This window comes from Parus major, chromosome Z (genome assembly GCF_001522545.3).
Source record: "Parus major isolate Abel chromosome Z, Parus_major1.1, whole genome shotgun sequence".
In the NCBI taxonomy this organism is placed as follows: Eukaryota; Metazoa; Chordata; class Aves; order Passeriformes; family Paridae; genus Parus; species Parus major.
The window spans coordinates 2,266,663-2,285,035 of NC_031799.1; the positions used below are offsets into that span (position 1 = coordinate 2,266,663).

Here is an 18,373-nt window from a genome sequence, read left to right on the forward strand (position 1 = left end):
AGAAAGAAAGAAAGAAAGAAAGAAAGAAAGAAAGAAAGAAAGAAAGAAAGAAAGAAAGAAAGAAAGAAAGAAAGAAAGAAAGAAAGAAAGAAAAAGAAAGAAAGTATTCTTTCTTCTGGATTCGTGTTCTGTTTTCCTTTGACCCCTTGGAATGACCTCAGATTTCTGAATTCTTTCTCTCCCCCAGGTGCTGCCAAGGAGATGAATCTCACTGTACATCCCCAATTCCTGTCCTTGTGGGCGCTCTAATCCTTCCCCTGAGTCTCAATTAGCAAGAAGCAGTGCTTGTGGCTCTCAGAAATTCATATGTTGATCACTGACCAGTAATTTCATGGAGAAAGGCCAGGTTGTGGTTAAAACTGAGCAGATAAGCTTCTGGTTTTCATGAGAAACTCTGGAATTTAATATCTTTCAGGCCTCTGCCCTTCTGTTGAAGTTGATCTGTGGGTTTACAGGTTATTGAAAAAGAATGTCAGGTAGCTAGACAAGCAGAAAGTATGATCACACAGGTCCTGTTTCCTTGGCTAAACACCACCACAAATAACTTTTGAAAAAGCAAATTTAATGTACCTGGATTAATCTTATCTCTAGCAGTGATTTAGAAGCAATATACAGAATAACATGCAGGGAGAGTTCTGTGCTGGTGATACACATCTAGAAACTTTTCCAGCATTGCTAACTTCTAAACTGATTTTGATAGCATCCTCCTCCACACAGCAGCAAATTCAAGTCAGCTAAAGAGATAAGCAGCTTATCTATTTTAAAGTTCTTTTTCTTTCCTCTTTCCTGCAGGTACTTCATCAGTTCAAAAGCTCAAGGCAAAAGGACATTCCTGGGAGAGATTCACTAAGTGAGAGGAGGAAAGAGCAAAATGCAAACACAGCTGATCCTCAGTGAATTGAAGCTTTGCCCAAAGGCTGTCACAAATAGGTACACGCACATCTAGCTTTGCTTCTTGGGATTCTTCTTCCTTATGCATCATATACTAATTATCTCACCAGTCTGCCTGCAACACTTGATTTGGCATTTTTCCTGCTTCTTGCTTGTAAATTTACATCAGAGAAGAGATAGAGTGAAATTATTAATGAAAATGTATCCACAGGTGTCTTTCCAAAGGAAGGGAGCAGGACCAGTGTATGAAACAGATCCTGCTTTCAGATTTCCTTTTAACACATTTCCATTTAGTTCTGAACGCCACTAATTTGCATAGACAAGAGGATAAAAGCAGCAACAAACATCTCAGCTGGTTCTGAATTTCCCCCCACAGACAGAATTATATATCTGCTGTTCCTTTCTCTGTGTTTCTCTGAGGAAGCAGACAGCGTGGCATTTGCTCACCACTCTTGGTTCTTTATAGTGGCATCACAAAAAGAATATTCCCCAATGAACCACGACACAGCGGGTGGGGGTTCTTTGAGAAAAACTCTCTAGTGCTGAGCTGTTGTAGAGAAAGAGGGACTTAAGCAGCAGTAGAGGAATGAGATGAACCAGTGGTGAACACAATGGAGCTGGGTTAAAGTTTGGACTCTGCAACCTTAGAGTCCCTTTCCTTAATGACGCAGCCTAATGACTTTGTGATTCTATGAATTGTGGCCTTACCCTATTTGATATTTGTGCTGATTTTTGTGTGATGAAGCCCCCCCCCCCATCATGACCACTGCATGCTGGACCAATGAGGAGAAGCCAAGAGGAGATAACAATGTCACCAACAGCCGAGAAGAAATAAAGGAGTTATCACAGAATACCCCAAGTTGGAAGTGACCCATAAGGGTCATCGAGTCCAGCCTCTGGCCCTGCACAGACACCCCAACAATCCCTGTGCCTGAGAGGCCTGTCCAAATCCTCCTGGAGCTCTGGCAGCCTTGGGGCTGTGCCCATTCCCTGGGGAGCCTGGGCAGTGCCAGCACCCTCTGGGGGAAGAATCTTTCCATGATATTCAACCTAAAGGATTTCCCCCTTGATTTGTATGTAGGTTCCTGTCTTGTCCTGCATCTAAAGTAATTTAGTTTTTCAATAAATGGGAGACACCCTACAGCTGTAAGATGTATGTAGAAGGTGGATTTGAGCAGAGGATGATGCACGAGAAGATCAGCTCAAAGCTGATGTGCTGCTTGGGAAAAAGGTGCAGTTTTTGTCACACTGAGATAGGAGGCACCTTTTCACCAGGCAGTGGCAACACACAGGACAACACCTAAGTGCAGTAAATATAGCAACAGGGGTGGGTGGCTGCTAGGTGATTACTGCTCTTCAGGTGTTGAAATGTCAGCTCACCAGTCTGTCTAAAGTGCTCTGCATTTGAAAGCTCAGTGTCTGAATGTGCATAGCAGGGAAAAAAATTATTTTTTTTAAATATGGTCCACAGCCCAATGTACAGTCAGTCAGTGCTCCATCAGGTATTTTCTCCAATTTGCTATTTGGAAGGTTATTTTTTACTTTCTGACCAAAATAATCTCTTTTTATTTTTTTTATCTGCTACGATTTGCTAATTATGATGATGACAAATATTTTCTTAAAAAAATATTTTTTACTAAAGAAGCAAATTCACTGAAGTGCACCCCCCATAAAAAAGAATTGAGCAAGTGAAAGGAAAAACACACCTTTCAGAAACTGAAAATATTAACTGCAACTATCCTTCCTCCCTTCCTCCCTTCCTCCCTTCCTCCCTTCCTCCCTTCCTCCCTTCCTCCCTTCTTCCTTCCTTCCTGCCTGCCTGCCTTCCTTCCTGCCTTCTTTTCCTGTATTTCACTTCTTAGCACTTTTTCCAATTTTCAGCTACAGCACAATAGGGAATCCTTGTTTTTGTTTTGTCTATTTTTCCTGCTCAAAAAAGCCCCACAACAATTTGATCTAATTTTGTAATGGACCCATGGCTTAAAAAAAATGCAACAATATTATAATTTACATGAGTCCTATAGCACCCAAATGCTCCTGACAATTCAATGAACTTCTGCATTTCACCAGAATCCTTATGAACCACACTGGGTACAGCAGAGCTGTTAATGAAACTGGAAGTGTACAATTACAACACACTCATCCTTGAAGATGAAGGCAGATGTGGGGAAGGGTTCTCTGTGTCATTGAAATACCATTGCAAATTACCTCTGAGTTAACTACATTTAGACAGAAGTACAGGGGTAAAAAAATCTTCCTTGATAATGACAAGACAAAAATATCCTTAAAAAGGAAATAAAGATGACATACTTCTTTTTTCCGTGACATACATTTTTTACATGGCTTAGGGGCTTTGCTTGCTGAGAGTTTACGTCGTTGTCAACTGTCAGGGCCCTTCCATGCATGATTTATGAACGCATAATAAAGACATCGTGGTTGAGGGACTGATCTGTGATTTCCAACAGCTTTGAAACTAACAGCAATAAAATATACAGCACATGAATAATATAGGGTTTAGTTAAAAATGATCAAATTTTGAAAAATGGGAAGCATATTTATTTTCACTTGCTTCATCTGCTCTTTTATTTTTTTATTCCCCACCCCCCCTCCCAGGTCGAATTGAATGACAGCTTTTAAGGAAGGGAGACAGGCCTAAGATTTCCAATTTCTGGAATCTTTTAAGGGCTCATTTAAGCCATCTGAGTTCAGATTTGGGACAGGCTGTGAAGGTGCTGGAGCTTGAATTTGAATCAGCTCTTCCTGACATGTCGTGGGACTTCCTGCGCAGTTGTTGCAGCGAGGCTGGGGTGCAGCTCACCCCGACTGCTGCACTGTTCATCAGCAGTGCCAAGAGGCCATCAGCAGAGATGGCTGTGGGCACACTCACCATGCAGGGATGAGCAGAGCCATGGCAGCTCTCGTGCCATCATTGGTGAGTCTTGCTGAAATAAACCTCACACATCTCATTAGTTCATTTCCTGCTTTGCTCAGCCAGCAGAGCTCGCTCATGGACGTGGCTATCCCCGAGCTCTGTTGGTTGTTTGCAGCACAAGACAAATGCACTGGACAGAGAATACATCTCTACACAAGATCTCTCAAACTGATGACTGGAAGAAAGGAACCTTTCATTTTCTGTGAAAAAATCAGAGATTCAGTAATTTGGATGGAATTCCATAGGAAACCAGTGCTAACCAGTCCCTAGTTGCTGCACTCTTGTCCATCCCCATGAAATTATCCATTTTATAATGATAGAACTTCATCAGGTATCTAGGGAAATTTTACTCATGCTGTGTTGCAGTCACATTTCAAAATTCGCCTCTGTTCAGGTTAATGAATTGAAATAGAGGATTAGATCGTACTTAATGACAACAAGAACATGACAAAGGTGCAAAACCCTTCAGGAGTTGTCTCCAAATGTACATTAAAGTTCTCATTTGGCTCTGCAAGTAGTGAAGGCGGACAGAGGTTCTTCATAGCCTCAGAACCTATTTTAATTACCCTTTCCCTGGGTAATTATTAACAGGGGAGGAGAGAACTGCCTGAGAGCGTGAATGCTAATGGGTTCCCCTGAGAGTGTGAGTCCAGAACATCAAGGAACATATGATGGGCTAACAGCCTCTCCAGCAAGCTGCTGCTGGCTTGGAGGTGGGATGCTGCACTTGAGATGCTGGTGATATTCCTCAATGACTTGAGGACTAAACCACGTCTTTATGAAAGCAAAGCTGTTCTTGTTCTGAAATATTCTAGGGGAAGGCAAATTGTGTCACTAAAACTTGGGCTTTTGACACAGTAAAATGCTGTCAGAGCAAATAATGGAAGGAAGGTGGAAAGAGGATCTGAAGGATGTGAGGGCTGTGTCTTCAACACTGGTTAGGGTGATGCTTTTTAATAACAGCTGTACAAGTGGTCTGGCAAGTGGAGGGAGGCCTCAAGACACACCAGAGAATGGAAACTGGTTCCTACTTGAGCCATGTCAAAGGCATGACAAAGCTTGTAAAAAGCAACAAAAGCCCAGACACTCGTAGAACTAAATGTGATTCCATATCACAAAAAAGTCGTGTCCTGAGGTGTTATCTCAGGTCTAGCACATCAGGTATTAGATCATTAACTAAGATTATTATTCAGAATCATGCATCTTCCTGTTAGGTGGTCCAAGTATCAGATAAAATTCATCTTTGAATGAATTGTGATGAGCAGGCACTGATGTTAAAAAGAATGTCTTTATTGTTTTATTTGTTTTAGAAACCTTTAAAAAAACAGTTCTGCTGTGCTAGGAGGGAATTTAACCCATAACTTCCAGGGAAGAGGATGGAGTCAGAAGTTATTCTTTCACTTTCTCAGGTGTTTTCCCTTGAGGTCCTCCTCCCATCAGAAGCCAGTCTGAGGAAAAGGTCTTTGAATGGAGATGGCATTGGAATATAAAAGCATTATTTCTTTGGTAGCCAGTTTGATCTGAATGTAACTAAAATGGTATTTTATATTGTTTTTGCCACATTTTATGTGTTTACCAGGCTCTTCTTTTCAACCTTTCCCAACTCACCAGTTAGAGTGAGAGCTGGCTGGTGCTCATTCCAGCTAAACCCAACCCCTGAGCCAGCTGGTGAGGCTGATCCCATTATTGCCATTCAGCCTGTTTCCCACTGCTGGACCTTCTGGAGAAGCCCGTGGAGCCAGGGCAAAGCTCAAGGCAGCACCTGGGAGCTGGTTGTTCCCTGGCCACTCCACAGGAACACTGAGTTATTCAGAGGTGCACAGAAACAGAGGAGTGATGTGATGACAGGTGGGCACATGAGCTACCCCAGATGGGTGTCTAGGCATGCTTTTCACCATATGAGCCACATCTTTTTCTCCTCTACATTTCACACGACGAGGGTGGTTTGGGTTCTCCCCCATAATCAAGCTGTTGGGGATGTCTGTAAGAGTTCTTTCTAGTGAGAGATTTGAGAGAATGCTTTGATAGACTGCCTGGAGGAGGACTGATCTGAACAAGTGAAACATGGTGCATTGTTTTCTAGAAGATGTCTATGTATGGGCTCTTTGGGTGTTGGTACAGAGAGAAAACAAGCTGCCTCTGGAACCATCACTGGAGTCTTGGTTAGTTAATGCCCTGGGGTTAATGAATTGGGACTTGTCAGGAAATTCCCTGGGCTGTTGGGCTTTAGGTTCACAAAGCTGAGGTACTGGCATGGTGCAGATATGACTCTAGTTGTGGACAGGGTGGAAAACCTGAGGGTCCCTTCCAGCTCTGGACATGGTGTGAGCCAATGAAGTGCTGGAATCTGGCAGCATGTACATGTCTGTGTGCACACAGAGGGGTGGTGGTGCTGAGGGCTGGTGCTCTGAGCTGCATCATGCTCTCATGGTCCCTCCCACAAGCCACACAACACTGATTTAGGCAATTGTGCCTCCCCTCTGCTGCTGCTCTCCGTAACAAAGGCACAGTGCTGCTGCCTTCTCCCCCTCTGCCTTCTGCAGCTGTCACCACCTCATGCCAAGAGTTCAGCATTAGGAGTGTTTTGAGATAAAAAGTCCTGCTCAGATGATCATACTTACATCAACAGAAAGGCTTTCAAGGCATTCCAGCTTAGCCAAAATATGTGGTACACACCATGAGTCCAATCATCCCCCTTATAGTCGTCTACGAGGAGTTGTTTTTCTCAAACCAAGCTTTTCCATTTTAATTTTCTTCCATTCTTGTTTCAGCTCACTAAACATTAACCACCATGACCTACTACATAAACCCAAACCATATTAAACAGCTTAGGTTTATAGCCAAATCCCAACACCCTATTTGGGGAATGGCTACAGTGCTTGGCTGTTCCTATACTTCTGTGGTTTGGGGGTTTTTTTGGACAAAGTAAAATCTTTACTTGACTGAAACATTTTGAAAGTGCTTAACACCACACTGCTAAAGCAAAACACATAGTCGGAACCAATCAATTCGTTTAAGAACAGTACAAATATTAAAACAAACATAAACCCCAAACCTATTTGCAATATAGGCCCAAAACCTGTAAAAGGAACTGACAAGTTTTTTAAACCAGCTTATGTATATGTGTGTGTATTTATGTCAGAACATAGGAAATGGCCTCCACCTTTCAATTTAGTTGTGGCTCAGCATAATCATGTGCTTTCCCATGGATGAGAACCCACTGCTCCTAACAGACCTGCCAGAAAGCTCATGTAGTAAAGAACATTTCTGAATATCACTATTTTTTTTTTCCCCACCCTATTGTCCTATTTCAAAGGAAAAGGCAATGAAAGGCAAGGAGGGGGAAAAGCCTCATAGGGTGATATAAACAAAAGGATGAAGAGCAGGTCTGAAAATTCAGACAAATCATCATCAGCCGGGGGCACTCTGAGCAGTGTCTCCACAGGACCATGTGCCTGGGGCTATGGGATGTTTTCATTTAGTAATACAGGATTAGATTTAAAGTCACTGCTGATAGAATTTGCAGCTGATGAAGATTGGTAGAAGTATAAATAACTGCAGGGTCCATGTAAGGGAGATCACTGGTGAGGTTCAGCTTATTTGGGCAAGACAAGTTTTAACAGAGCCAAAGGCAATGCAGCCCATTCAGGAATGCAGAATGCATATTCTGTTACTATCAAGCAGTTATGAAATTTCATACGTGGGAAAGGAGCAACCTTCCTGCAGGCAGGGAATGTGAGGGATGCCTGTATGGGACAGGTCATGGTGGGTGAGTAACTCAACCTGAGCTCCATGCCTTGCTGAGACTCTCAGCATTCCCAGTTTTTCCAGGGCATGGAGAGATCCCAAAATGGAGAGGGGTGATTGGTGTGATGTCAGGAGGGCTGTCCCAGCAGAGGTGGCTGACCTGGGTCTGAGGGGTACCCTCCAGCCCCCTGCCAGGAGTACTGCTCTGCTGTGTAAAGCCTGTTGTGTCCTGGACAAAAACTGGGAAATGAGAATTAGGAATCTCAAGCCAAAGTAATCATGCCTTCACACCAATATATTGTGGGAATATTTTAATTAAAATCTTGGCTAAATGGTACAGTCAGTGAGCTAGGAACATGATATAAATATGACGTGTTGAATTCCTAAATGGGTGAGTATGAATGATATTTCTTAGCAGATGTAGATGATGCAGAATAGAAAGAATTAAGGTCACTGCTGCAGGTGATGCTAGGGAGCTGAGCCTTTTTGGATCTTATACCTGTGATCCAGGGACCAAAGATCTTAGAGCAGACAAGAACCTCTCTCTGACCACAAATTCAGGGCAGGAGGACTCAACTAAGAGCTGAACATTATTCTAAATCTACAGAAGTCAAGGAAATCTACCTGCTCATTGGTTATTCCACTCTGTATGCTTATGCAAGATCCTGATTAATTCTGTGTTTTTGACATATCTAACTTCTGAGTCCTGTTCATCTCTTTTACTGGCTTTAGTCAGCTAAACTTACCTGAAGGCACAGCCCCCACTAATACAGAAAAAAAAATGTTCCTACCAATAATGGCAATTAGTCTGAAGAGCCAAGATGCATCTACATCTATAGAACTATCATGTTTGCATGTTCTAAGTGCTCTGTGAACACTATAAATACTGTTCTTCAGGGCTTTTAATGTTAAAAGCCATGGTTCTTTCTTATATGCATATCCCCCCTTCAATAGAATGTTATTGCAGCCCTACACCTGTGTGCAAATTCAGTGTGAGTCAAATGGTAATTCTGCATGCATCTGATTTTTCTTTCTACTAAGAATGTAAAAAATCCCAGAATAATTTAAAAAAAAAAAAAAAAAAAAGACTCATAAAAGCACCAGACAAGGGCAGAAGAATAAAATCCCAAGAATAAGACACCTTTCAGACTCAAATGGCCAAGGTGAAGATGGAGAGGGAATTTGACTACTGGGGAAATATTTGTGTAGAGAGAAGAACCCATTTAGAAGAGGGTTCTTTCATCAGACAGGGGAGGACCAGTGTGATTTAGAGTGAAGAAGATTACAAGCCAGAATAAACTGCTAGGGAAAGCAGCATGCTCTCTGTTTCACCCTTCCTTTAAATCAAGGCTGAATCTCTCTCTCTGGGAGAGATTTTTCACAGGACATCAATTACTGGAATCAATCTCAGGAACAGTTGAGTGAAACTTAATAACCTGTGACATAGGTGTTCCAAGCAAGATGATCCTTTGGCCCTAAAGTCCCCACATCTCAGGGCTGAGGAAGAGCAGAGCCCTTCATAGCAATGGGAACAGAACCAGAGAGTAAATGCAGGAGGGGCAGAGCAGTGATGTCCGAGCAGTCAGGATGAGCAGTGCCTTATCATTCACTTTTTACACCTAGACCTCAGATGGATGCTGACTGCATGTTTTGGGACCACAAGGGTGGCATAAAGCCTTTGTACACAGAGTAGGTGCACATAAACATCACTGCTTTACCAGGCTCCTTGGATGATCTCTCCCTTCCACACCTTTAGCTCCGGAATGTGCTCTGTCCAAGGAGAAATTGCATTAAGCAAGAACAAGATTCTGTGCAGGGACATTGGGATTCCCTTTCAGCTCAGCTGGTATCTTGCCATGTTTTTTGCCAGTCAGGATGTGGCATTTCAGGAGTGGAAGATATTTAACCAAGACTTCTCTCAGCTCATGGTTTACTGCAAATATTGATGGTTTACGATGTGGATGTTTTATTGCTGAATTTTCTGCTGGGCTGTTACTCGATTTCAGTAATGAATTCCAGCCTGCTTATTTATTTATTTATTTATTTATTTACTTACTTACTTATTTTAAGCAGAGCTGACAAGTTTCACAAGAATTATGTGTCACAGGGAGGTGTCTTAGTTAATTCAAAGAAACAAATTGCAAGAGCAGGAAACCTCAGCATGTGAATTAAATTTTATAAGACAGACATAAAGTGAAGTATATTCTCATTATGGTGGAGGACTCTTCTGAGACAAAGAACTGCTGCACCAGGGAATGATCAAGTCCCCCCAATCCCTAGCAAAAAAAATCTTATTTGTTCCAAAGCAGGGAAATCCTTCCTTGTCTGCAGCTGACTGGGAGTATCACATACCCCTGAAATGAGTGGCGCAATCACTAAACACAAGATGCTTCCCTTACACTTTAAAATATACCCAGAAGGCTTTTCTGAACACAGATCTTCCTCTGGAAACTAAAACTTGTGATGTGACCTGTCAAAATTGGCAGTAATTAGGAGAGGGATATCCCCAGCCAGACTAGTAGATAAATTTTTAGAAAAAGCATATCATTCTTTGACCTGAATATTGATGAGGTTTCTTTTTTTTCCTGAGTTAATTTTCTATCTGAAAGTGAGTGCTTCATTATTGCTCATGCTTATTTTTCATTGGAATAACTTTCCTACCTCTCTGGGTATGAAAACGTTGATGTTCTAATGAATGCTGGATGTCCTGCAAAATAAAGTCTTATCTGAAATGCTAAATAATCTTTGTCACTTGGAACCCTCTGAACTTCATAATTAAAAAGAAAGGAAAAGAAAACAGAAGAGAAGACACCAGAAAAATCCCAGTCTCCAGGGTTCTTTTAATTCTTTTTTGCAAAAGGACCAAGTATTCCTGCACTAGAGCAATTTTTTGGTGAGAGAAAACACTGTTGATTTTTTTTCTGAGGATACTTGACATTTTTTCTTGTGAGATGAAGGTCAAACACTGTGCAGGCAACATTCCTTCCCCACCCATCACCAGACACTGAGCTCCCACCTCTGCTTCCAGGACTGACTCTTCAGAGCTCAGACCTGGAGACCAAACCCTGCTAGGACTTGAATGCTCCGGGTCTTCCTGGGCATGGAGATTTGTGTAACCCAAACCTTACATCCCTGTGTAGTGTGGTTTCCCTGTCAGCACTTCTGCACACACTAAAAGGGCTTGGAATGACAGCACCACCTCCTAAAACATGTCATATTGTCTTTCTTGACCCACACTGCATGTTCTCTGCTCGCACATGTGAGCGTTTGTCCTGGTTTGCCAAAGCAGGAGCAGAAGCCTCCAGTACTGTCCTTCTGACATTGACCAATGCTAGAAAACTACCAGATGGTTAAAAAAAATCTTTACCAACCTTGGAGGCACTGATGTGGTACGGTAGCAGCTGACACCAGCTGTTGATTACCTAAAACCTTGCAATTTTTATTTTCCTTAATGTACATCAGCTGCAGAGCTCACTGTCACATAACATTTACAACTGTCTAATCTCTGCATTCTCCTTCAAATCAGGAATCAGGTCTCAATAACAATCTATGATTCAGTGAATAAATTATATCACACATTAAGATATTTGTGTTGATCCTTTAAAATGCAGTCACAGAAGCCCTCGGAGGGCTACACAATGTCTAAATGAACAAATTCACTTAGAAGTATCATCCCTGTATACATATATGTGAGAGGTCTTTTATTTACTCAGCTAAATCAGGAAAAATAATCATACATTGTAATTTTTTTGTCTGTAGAAGCTGTATAATATATGCCAAATCAAACATGTAAGTTATCCATCTTTAATAGCGTTCTTTGTGCCATATAACTGAACAGCAGCTGCTTTGTCAAGTGACCAAGAAATTAGACTTTGGCAAAACAGGGGTTTTCATCAGCATATGACCTTAAGATAACATTTACATTTCAGGAGATGCTGTTCCAGTCAGAACAGAACTGCAGGGCAAATTCACATCTCTGAATACTCATGGAGGCATCTGACAGAAAAGCTAATAAACGCGTGAGATTAGTACAGTTTTATTTTCCATAAATCTGGGACACGTTCAGCAATGTCAAACGGGTTCTTGTGCCTTTAAATGAATAAATAAACCCAAGCTTACTCTGGAGCTCAGAAGTGAGGTGGAATTCATTTAGCTCATTACCATTTAAATGATAGATGGACAGGGTAAACTCTTTTCTTTTGAGGCAGGGTATGGACAATGAGGAGAGGAAAGCAGCGGTATTACATAAATTTGGGCTCCCAGGCTTAGATGATTGGATTCAGATGTTTCCAAGGAAATTATTTGCTCCAAAAGGGCTCTTTGGTTACTTACAGGTATAGCAATCATATTTAAAATGTTTTTACTCACAGGCAGACTCCTATATCTTCAGTCACATGGGATTTACCGGAGGGTTTATCCTTGGGCTGCTCTGTTGAGCACAGAGAATTCAGGTGGGTGTTTTCAGAGAGTTAGGCTGCCAAGACATACAGAGGAAAAAGCAACATGTTTAGAGGAGAAATATTTTGCTTTTACCGTTCTGGCTATAATTTATTTCCAGCTTTTGCAGTAGGTCATTATTTGCCTCTCCCAGCTTGAAGAGAAATTCAAAGCAGAGAGAGAGAACAGGTAGGTTTTTGTTTGCTCATTTATTCTGTGACAAAAGGAGGTACCTGGGTAGTTGATAATAAAAAGGTAAGATATTCATGCTTAGCCTAGGATGACTAAGAAAGAAATATTTCATTATTCTGTAAATTAACTCAATCCTCTCTCAGCCATTGAAAAGAAGGAATAAAATGGTAACACATATGTTTTTGTCTTATTTAAAAGACATAGAAAGGGACCCCAAAACAGATGAGACAATAGGAGAGTTCACGTGTGACACTTATGCTACAAAATCACAGATGACTGGCTTCTTTTTCCTGGTTTTCTTGTAACCTTGAAGCTTGATGTAAGCTCTCCAAAGGTTTTTGGAGCACTGACAGGTCTCTTCTCCCAGTTTCCAGAGAGCTAACAGCTCCAGTCAGAGCTATGGTTAACTGGTGTATACAGAGCTGTGACGATGTTCTGATGTTGGCATCAGACTCCTGTGGTGACATGAGAAGAGGGATGGAGACAGGAGTTTTGTGGGAATCCAGAAAATCTTATAACTCTTCATAATAATGCTTCTTCCTAACAAAAGAGGTCTTTAATAAATGCTCCCACGTGTGGCTTTTCTCAACCTAGGTGGTGTTAGTGGCCTCCTGAGTGGTGACAAACTTTTCATCATCCACGTCCTTTCCAATTTTTCACATCTGAAACCTGATTTTTGCCTCAACTTGGTATTTTTGTGCTTACCTCCTTCTTTCTGGCCTTTTCACATCCCTCCTGCATTTCAGACTTCACTCAGGACAAAGATGAATATGGTCTGGGCTACTCAGGGAGATTACCTCCTCTCCTATTTCCTAGATTTCCCTTCCACTGGGAAAAATGCAAATAAGGAGTTGGGGTTTTTTTTCCTGTCCAGGAAAAACTCTTACACCACCATAACTTATAAAAAGAAAATACAATAGACACAACTTGCCAGAGCATCTGATAATCCTGGACATCCATTAACCTCTGCCTCAAGATATACAGAATCCAAGCCCACAAGTGATGTTGTGCTCACTCATACACATGTCTTGAGCCAGAAAGTGGGGAAATCATTACACAAAGGGAGCCAGTTTGGAAGGGGAGATGTATCTACCTGTGTGGCTCTTGCAAAGTGATTGGTGACACCAGGACCCCCAGCTCTGGGACTACAAACATGGTTTTAGTCTTATGTTCACTGCTTATGAGGAATCCAAAGCTTTCTCATTTTAGACTTGAGAGTAAGAGAAACCTTAAGAAAAGGCAGAAAGGTGGAAGAGACAAGTAGGACAGTAGAAACAATGGGATGGTCCTTAATTGCTTTGTTTTGATGAGACAGATAGTGACAGAATGAGCAGTAAGGAGGAATTTGGGTGAAGGAAAGGCTGAATGGCATGATTAGTCCTCCTGAATAGCAGAGGATGCTATGTGAGCAGATTGATGGTACTGGTGAATCTTCACCAGTGATTATGGGGAATTAGATGCACAAAGAGCACAAAGCAGAACCACTGTGTCCTCCCAAGCAGTATTTCAGGTAGATTGGGAGTGTCAGCAGAAATCATCTTTGGAGAGTGTTGTGTTTGACACCCAGCCCAGGAGGAGGACCAGAGCAGGAAGGGCTGGGGGGGCTGGTTTGTGGTGCTTGTCTGGATGGTTCTGCAGAGAGAAACACAACAGAAAATTGTAAGGGTGGCAGAGATGGGTGTGTTTTTCTTATAAATGACTTTAAAAAGAAAATAATCCAGTGTGACTTTTCATTGTCTCAGCGTGGACTGACAGTCACAGAAGCTGCAGAAGAGTGTACCCCAAGTGTCTCTAAAATGAGCCCCTGTTTCTTGAGTCCCACTTTACAACATTAAGGGAATTCCAACAGGGTCACGTTCTCCAAAAGGGCTCTAAGGGCTTTTATCCCCATCTTTCTTGGTCTGGAACAGCCTAAATTTGTTAAAACAAACAGAATACAGTGCCAACTACATTGCTTTTGGAAGGGCTTTAGTGGGTGAGGTTGGGATTTCCACTGACAAGGGAAGTTTTCTGAGAGGAGTTAGTTGATGGGTAGGTTTGTAAGTGGATTGGCTTTTTGTTCTGATCTGCTGGCATTTTCTCTCTTCTCCCTACAATTTAGGAGTCTACAGGAGGAATATTTTAAGACACACAAATAAAACGAGAAGAAAAAAGTGTTAATAATATACCCAAAGATTGCAGGAGACAGAGGGAAGACAAACAGAAGGGATTTTTGCTTCTACAGCACCACAGAATGAAAACATCTGTTTCCAGTTGACTCACATTCCTAAAGGTGCACTAGTCCTTGATCAAACCCATGCAGCAGATCTTGCCTGAGCTGTGGGGTTTATATCAGCTTTATATATCTGGCCCATGGGCAGCCTACACTGGCCAGGTAGCTAACAGAACTGAGGTATTTGCTTTTCTTTATTTTAAAGAGCTAGGCTGCATTTGCAAACAATGAATTATGTTTCTTCACTGCTGACAATTACAATAGTTCTTATGGATGCTTCGTTGCTCTGGGCTTGGACCTCAGCCACATTGCTATTGCCTCTGTGCCCATCTTTCAATTGCTATTCATCATCCATCCGTCCATCCATCCATCCATCCATCCATCCATCCATCCATCCATCCATCCATCCATCCACCCATCCCTCTGATTCCCTGGCAGAGCAGCCTGGGGTTAGGCAGGCATGCTGCACTTTGCTGCCCTGCAAGTGTCTTTATTTTTGTTGGCTGGGGAAAAGCTGTTGGTCTCAGTTTCTTTTAAAATATTTTGTGCTAAAGAGAGGAGAGGAAGCTGAGCTGCAGAGCCTGGGGGCTCCATTCACTGCTAAGCTTAACTTCTTCAGGTCAGCTGCCAACAGCTACCAACACTGTGTCTTCCAGCATCTGGTGTTGGAGGGTGATTTGGTAGAGCTCTCCATCACTTGCCTCCCCCTGAGCCCATGAGTCGTCCTCCTGATTTTGGTGAGACTATTCTAATCACTCATGAGTCTCAGCTGTAAGTGGAGGTGGCAAATGGAAACAAAATGAAATACGGAGGTGTTTTCCTTTTTATATGTTGCCCACAGCAGAATAGTCAAAGAATGACTTTGTTGATGCTGACAGGGCCTGCAGACACAATATAATTCCTTAAAAATATATATCATTAAAATATAATAGCTTAGTTTCTGAGGAATGAACAGGTTTTCAGGCAAAAGTTTAAAATTTGCTCCCTCATATTTGCCATGGACCACACTCAGACTAGGATTACTCTAAGCAGCATGTGGAAGGTGTAATTGAACACCACATTACAAGCTGAGGTCTGGCAACGTTTTTCAATTTAAGTTGGGCAAAAAGCACTGTTTTTTCAGGCCAGCAGAGCAGTATCTCATCACCTTTGCTTTCACCCAGTACATATCCACAGGTGGGTCAAATGGAGCCTGCTTCCAGGAAAGAACTCAAACTTCCATCCTGGGCAGAAACTGAAATGCCTCCACTGCTTTTGTGTCTTGTCTGGTTTATTCTCTGTGTAAACCCATACTTAAACTCTGAGAATGGTGCTGGATAATAATTATAAAGATCTTCATACAAAAGTGTAGTTTTAAGGTCAGTCATCAAATCTCAAACACTGCAGATGTTGTGCTGGTGGCTGAATGTCATTTGGACAGATCCAAATTCCACTTTGGCTCTCAGAAACATCCTTGTTCCCTGACATGGCAAACTGCTTCTGCAGCTTAGGGTGCTCAGGAGTAAAAATTGTCCTCAGGAGGAGGACAAGGGCAAGCAGAGAAGCCACCCCAGGGTAGTCCAGTCATCCTGAAGAAAGCCCTGCAAACATGTGCTTCCTCTTGATTTTAGGGAATTAGATGCAAAAAGGGCACAAAGCAGAATCACTGTGTCCTCCCAAGCAGTATTTCAGGTAGATTGGGAGTGGTTCTCTCACATTTTCCTCAGGAGTGGGTCTGTGTATGCCGTGTTGGCACAGAGGGGGTGACATGCCAGAAATGCACAGAGTTCTTAGTTCATGGTGGTGTGTTTGTCTTCTGCTCACCACTGTGACCCTGGGGCTGTGACAAATAAAAACTGCTGCAGTGCTGATGTTACAGCATTTGCCTTTTCTGTAAAAAAGATTAGCCTGTAATGTGTGGATCTGGAACCTCCTCTGACATGCAGATCTCCCTTCCTAGGGAGGATATGGGTTCGGTATCCCAGTTTGCATGGCTCTTCTGCTGGGGCTCTGGGAAGCATCCCTTCATCATTCTGGTGAGAGTTTGTGAGCAGGGAAAGAAGAGGGGAAAGGTCTTATGAAAGACTCAGATCTGATCTGGAAGTGACTGAGACCTGTTAAGCACAGACCCATTTTTAGACCTCTGCTCTATAAATATAGCTCTTGCCACCAACACCTGCTCTACCAATAAAGTATCATCTGTGAGATGTCACTCACTGACATTCAGTGTCACATGGAGAAACAGGCCAGGCATTTGCCAAGCTGAGTGTGTTCTCTGCAGGGAGGAATATAGCTACAGATCATATGACCTGGATAATATTTGACAGGATTATGCCTCCATACATGTTTGCTCAGCACCTTTTGCACTGAAGTTCCCCCAGTTTGGAGCCACAGGACATTAATGTAACCTGACTATTATTTATGTTGGCAACTAAGAGATCATGGGTGAGGAAGAGAAAAAGAAGCAATGTTAGTGAATGGACTTGGGTGTTATGTCTTTATCATCAAACATCTTAATATGAATACAAGACTGCACTGAACTAAACACAGTGGAGAGATTCTGTCTCAGAAGCTTTATTTTCCTTAAAGATCTTTATTTTCAGAGGTCACACGTATTTCTATACATTTTTGTGACTCAGAATTGCTCTTTGCAGCATGACAGCTGCAGTTTCATGCCTGATGGAAGGATTTTCCTCCAGGAGAGGAGAGAGGCAGCAGAATTGTGGTGCCCATATACAGAAGGTCACACAACTTCATGGAAGGGACAACTGCTTACCCCTGTAACCCACTCACCTCCTTCCATTCCCAAGGGGAAAGAGAACTGGTCTTGCATCTTAAAGTTTGGGATTGCCTGGGGCAGGTTTGGTATTTCAGTCAGACTTTGACCATTGCCTGTCCCACCTCAACTAAGAAATGCCAGGGGGAGGCAGCTGTGGCTCAGGGTGGGGATCCCATCATCTGCCTGGAAATTCCCACATGGAGAATCTGGGCTCCTGTGCTGCAGTCACTAAAGGTGTTTACCAGCAGTGCTGAATCTGAACCCTGCAGGAAACTGAGGTGCACAGCACATGGAGGAGGTGGTGTACATGAAAGCTCTGTTGCTGAAATCACCTCCTGGCCATGTCACCACCATTTACCCCACTCAGCCACTTGCTGGACATGGTGCAGCTTTCCTTTCCCAGCTCTCATAAAATGGAATTGTGGTTCTTGCTGTTTTTTGCAACATCTCAGCTTAGCTACTGAGCTGTGGGCACACAGCCTCCTTTCTCCTTCCTTTTGCTGTTCTCCATTCCCTAACCAAGCACCTGCAGTGGCTTTCAGCACGGGTTCATTGTCTGCCTTTTGATTGCTGCATATATGTTCAAATTGTTATTTCCCAGCAGATGTATCACATGAAGGTACTGAATTCCCACCCTTCCCTCCCCTCCCCTCTCTCTGAGCTCTCACTCTGGTCTCACAAAAGCACCAGTTTTATTGTAACAGAGCTCAGCATTTAAGCCTTATTCTCAGATTTGTCTGTCTTAAAACAGTAGATATTATAAATATTGGCGAAGGCAAAGCAGCAAGCGTAACCTCCAAATCTCTCTTGTTCAGATCAGATGTAGCCTTCCTGCTGTAATCATTCCTCTCTCCCCCTCCTTCCCCTTCCTTCTCTCTCTTTTTTGGATATGTGTTTCTCTCTGACTGTGATTCTGCAGTGGCAGAAAGGGGTCAATCTATCTGTAAAAGATGGACTCAGCCAAGCTTTTCTAGCTCTTTCCTGCTGATGGCAATTATCCGGAGGTTGGCAGTGGTCCCAGAAACCTGCAGTTCCTGCAGTCCTGCTGCTGTGAGCCTGCTCCACAAAGCCAGCATCCTAAGAGGATCACTTGGTGTGATGCCCAGGAAATGACAAACAGAAAAGGTCACACGTACTCCAAAAAGATATACTGCTCGGCAAATTTAATTGACATTGTGCAGCTTTTAAAAACGTCCCTGCAGAC

General features: G+C 42.6%; 1 protein-coding gene across 5 annotated transcripts in view; it reads right to left on the bottom strand.

The window, feature by feature from the left end:
- The window catches only part of LOC107216416 (urea transporter 2-like), a 301,028-nt gene that overhangs the window by 112,457 nt on the left and 170,198 nt on the right, over nucleotides 1–18,373 (bottom strand). For 4 of the 5 annotated variants that reach the window (XM_015653569.3, XM_015653566.2, XM_015653570.2 and 1 more), the window contains exon 3: nucleotides 11,939–12,044. The exons of the other annotated variant lie outside the window; for it this stretch is intronic. The gene's annotated coding sequence lies outside the window, so the exon portion shown is untranslated. The remainder of the gene's footprint in view (nucleotides 1–11,938; nucleotides 12,045–18,373) is intronic. 5 annotated transcript variants of the gene reach the window in all.